This window comes from Salvelinus alpinus, unplaced genomic scaffold (assembly GCF_045679555.1).
Source record: "Salvelinus alpinus unplaced genomic scaffold, SLU_Salpinus.1 scaffold_183, whole genome shotgun sequence".
In the NCBI taxonomy this organism is placed as follows: domain Eukaryota; kingdom Metazoa; phylum Chordata; class Actinopteri; order Salmoniformes; family Salmonidae; genus Salvelinus; species Salvelinus alpinus.
In genome coordinates, this window is record NW_027256124.1 from 5,681 (window position 1) to 11,360 (window position 5,680).

Genomic DNA, 5,680 nt, shown 5'->3' on the forward strand with positions numbered 1-5,680 from the left:
GCACCCTGACGCACCCTGACGCACCCTAACGACGCACCCTGACGAACCCTAACGACGCACCCTGACGAACCTTAACGACGCACCCTGACGCACCCTAACGACGCAACCTGACTCACCCTAACAACGCACCCTGACGACACAACGCACCCTGACGAACCCTAACGACGCACCCTATCGCACCCTAACGACGCACCATGACACACCTTAACAACGCACCCTGACGACACAACGCACCCTGACGAACCCTAACGACGCACCCTGACGCACCCTAACGACGCACCCTGACGCACCCTAACGACGCACCCTGACGAACCCTAACGACGCACCCTGACGAACCTTAACGACGCACCCTGACGCACCCTAACGACGCACCCTGACGCACCCTAACAACGCACCCTGACGACACAACGCACCCTGCCGCACCCTAACGACGCACCCTGACGCACCATAACGACGCACCCTGACACACCCTAACGACGCACCCTGACGAACCCTAACAACGCACCCTGACGACACAAAGCACCCTAACGACGCACCCTGACGCACCCTAACAACGCACCCTGACGACACAACGCACCCTGACGAACCCTAACGACGCACCCTGACGCAACCTAACGACGCACCCTGACGCACCCTAACGACGCACTCTGACGAACCCTAACGACGCACCCTAACGACAGGACGCACCCTGACGCACCCTAACGACGCACCCTGACGCACCCTAACAACGCACCCTAACGACAGGACGCACCCTGACGCACCCTAACGACGCACCCTGACGCACCCTAACGACGCACCCTGACGAACCCTAACAACGCACCCTGCCGCACCCTAACGACGCACCCTGACGCACCATAACGACGCACCCTGACACACCCTAACGACGCACCCTGACGAACCCTAACAACGCACCCTGACGACACAACGCACCCTAACGACGCACCCTAACGACGCACCCTAACAACGCACCCTGACGACACAACGCACCCTGACGAACCCTAACGACGCACCCTAACGACGCAACCTATCGCACCCTAACGACGCACCCTAACGACGCACCCTATCGCACCCTAACGCACCCTAACGACGCACCCTGACACACCCTAACGACGCACCCTGACGCACGCACCCTGACGACACCCTAACGACGCACCCTGACGAACCCTAACGACGCACCCTAACGACAGGACGCACCCTGACGCACCCTAACGACGCACCCTGACACACCCTAACAACGCACCCTGACGACACAACGCACCCTGACGAAACCTAACGATGCACCCTGACGCACCCTAACGACGCACTCTGACGAACCCTAACGACGCACCCTAACGACAGGACGCACCCTGACGCACCCTAACGACGCACCCTGACGCACCCTAACAACGCACCCTAACGACAGGACGCACCCTGACGCACCCTAACGACGCACCCTGACGACACAACGCACCCTGACGCACCCTAACGACGCACCCTGACGCACCCTAACGACGCACCCTGACGCACCCTAACGACGCACTCTGACGAACCCTAACGACGCACCCTAACGACAGGACGCACCCTGACGCACCCTAACGACGCACCCTGACGCACCCTAACAACGCACCCTAACGACAGGACGCACCCTGAAGCACCCTGACGCACCCTGACGCACCCTAACGACGCACCCTGACGAACCCTAACGACGCACCCTGACGAACCTTAACGACGCAACCTGACGCACCCTAACGACGCAACCTGACTCACCCTAACAACGCACCCTGACGACACAACACACCCTGACGAACCCTAACGACGCACCCTATCGCACCCTAACGACGCACCCTGACACACCTTAACAACGCACCCTGACGACACAACGCACCCTGACGAACCCTAACGACGCACCCTGACGCACCCTAACGACGCACCCTGACGCACCCTAACGACGCACTCTGACGAACCCTAACGACGCACCCTAACGACAGGACGCACCCTGACGCACCCTAACGACGCACCCTGACGCACCCTAACAACGCACCCTAACGACAGGACGCACCCTGACGCACCCTAACGACGCACCCTGACGACACAACGCACCCTGACGAACCCTAACGACGCACCCTGACGCACCCTAACGACGCACCCTGACGTACCCTAACGACGCACTCTGACGAACCCTAACGACGCACCCTAACGACAGGACGCACCCTGACGCACCCTAACGACGCACCCTGACGCACCCTAACAACGCACCCTAACGACAGGACGCACCCTGACGCACCCTGACGCACCCTGACGCACCCTAACGACGCACCCTGACGAACCCTAACGACGCACCCTGACGAACCTTAACGACGCACCCTGACGCACCCTAACGACGCAACCTGACTCACCCTAACAACGCACCCTGACGACACAACGCACCCTGACGAACCCTAACGACGCACCCTATCGCACCCTAACGACGCACCCTGACACACCTTAACAACGCACCCTGACGACACAAGGCACCCTGACGAACCCTAACGACGCACCCTGACGCACCCTAACGACGCACCCTGACGCACCCTAACGACGCACCCTGACGAACCCTAACGACGCACCCTGACGAACCTTAACGACGCACCCTGACGCACCCTAACGACGCACCCTGACGCACCCTAACAACGCACCCTGACGACACAACGCACCCTGCCGCACCCTAACGACGCACCCTGACGCACCATAACGACGCACCCTGACACACCCTAACGACGCACCCTGACGAACCCTAACAACGCACCCTGACGACACAACGCACCCTAACGACGCACCCTAACGACGCACCCTAACAACGCACCCTGACGACACAACGCACCCTGACGAACCCTAACGACGCACCCTAACGACGCAACCTATCGCACCCTAACGACGCACCCTAAAGACGCACGCTATCACACCCTAACGCACCCTAACGACGCACCCTGACACACCCTAACGACGCACCCTGACGAACCCTAACGACGCACCCTAACGACAGGACGCACCCTGACGCACCCTAACGACGCACCCTGACGCACCCTAACAACGCACCCTAACGACAGGACGCACCCTGACGCACCCTAACGACGCACCCTGACGACACAACGCACCCTGACGAACCCTAACGATGCACCCTGACGCACCCTAACGACGCACCGTGACGCACCCTAACGACGCACTCTGACGAACCCAAACGACGCACCCTAACGACAGGACGCACCCTGACGCACCCTAACAACGCACCCTAACAACAGGACGCACCCTGACGCACCCTAACGCACCCTGACGCACCCTGACGCACCCTAACGACGCACCCTGACGAACCCTAACGATGCACCCTGACGAACCTTAACGACGCACCCTGACGCACCCTAACGACGCAACCTGACTCACCCTAACAACGCACCCTGACGACACAACGCACCCTGACGAACCCTAACGACGCACCCTATCGCACCCTAACGACGCACCCTGACACACCTTAACAACGCACCCTGACGACACAACGCACCCTGACGAACCCTAACGACGCACCCTGACGCACCCTAACGACGCACCCTGACGCACCCTAACGACGCACCCTGACGAACCCTAACGACGCACCCTGACGAACCTTAACGACGCACCCTGACGCACCCTAACGACGCACCCTGACGCACCCTAACAACGCACCCTGACGACACAACGCACCCTGCCGCACCCTAACGACGCACCCTGACGCACCATAACGACGCACCCTGACACACCCTAACGACGCACCCTGACGAACCCTAACAACGCACCCTGACGACACAACGCACCCTAACGACGCACCCTAACAACGCACCCTGACGACACAACGCACCCTGACGAACCCTAACGACGCACCCTGACGCACCCTAACGACGCACCCTGACGCACCCTAACGACGCACTCTGACGAACCCTAACGACGCACCCTAACGACAGGACGCACCCTGACGCACCCTAACGACGCACCCTGACGCACCCTAACAACGCACCCTAACGACAGGACGCACCCTGACGCACCCTGACGCACCCTGACGCACCCTAACGACGCACCCTGACGCACCCTAACAATGCACCCTAACGACAGGACGCACCCTGACGCACCCTAACGACGCACCCTGACGCACCTTAACGACGCACCCTGACGCACCCTAACGGCGCAACCTGACTCACCCTAACGACGCACCCTGACGCACCCTAACAACGCACCCTAACGACAGGACGCACCCTGACGCACCCTAACGACGCACCCTGACGACACAACGCACCCTGACGAACCCTAACGACGCACCCTGACGCACCCTAACGACGCACTCTGACGAACCCAAACGACGCACCCTAACGACAGGACGCACCCTGACGCACCCTAACAACGCACCCTAACAACAGGACGCACCCTGACGCACCCTGACGCACCCTGACGCACCCTGACGCACCCTAACGATGCACCCTGACGAACCCTAACGATGCACCCTGACGAACCTTAACGACGCACCCTGACGCACCCTAACGACGCAACCTGACTCACCCTAACAACGCACCCTGACGACACAACGCACCCTGACGAACCCTAACGACGCACCCTATCGCACCCTAACGACGCACCCTGACACACCTTAACAACGCACCCTGACGACACAACGCACCCTGACGAACCCTAACGACGCACCCTGACGCACCCTAACGACGCACCCTGACGCACCCTAACGACGCACCCTGACGAACCCTAACGACGCACCCTGACGAACCTTAACGACGCACCCTGACGCACCCTAACGAAGCACCCTGACGCACCCTAACAACGCACCCTGACGACACAACGCACCCTGCCGCACCCTAACGACGCACCCTGACGCACCATAACGACGCACCCTGACACACCCTAACGACGCACCCTGACGAACCCTAACAACGCACCCTGACGACACAACGCACCCTAACGACGCACCCTAACGACGCACCCTAACAACGCACCCTGACGACACAACGCACCCTGACGAACCCTAACGACGCACCCTGACGCACCCTAACGACGCACCCTGACGCACCCTAACGACGCACTCTGACGAACCCTAACGACGCACCCTAACGACAGGACGCACCCTGACGCACCCTAACGACGCACCCTGACGCACCCTAACAACGCACCCTAACGACAGGACGCACCCTGACGCACCCTGACGCACCCTGACGCACCCTAACGACGCACCCTGACGCACCCTAACAATGCACCCTAACGACAGGACGCACCCTGACGCACCCTGACGCACCCTGACGCACCCTAACGGCGCAACCTGACTCACCCTAACAACGCACCCTGACGACACAACGCACCCTGACGAACCCTAACGACGCACCCTATCGCACCCTAACAACGCACCCTGACACACCTTAACAACGCACCCTGACGACACAACGCACCCTGACGAACCCTAACGACGCACCCTGACGCACCCTAACGACGCACCCTGACGCACCCTAACGACGCACCCTGACGAACCCTAACGACGCACCCTGATGAACCTTAACGACGCACCCTGACGCACCCTAACGACGCACCCTGACGCACCCTAACAACGCACCCTGACGACACAACGCACCCTGCCGCACCCTAACGACGCACCCTGACGCACCATAACGACGCACCCTGACACACCCTAACGACGCAC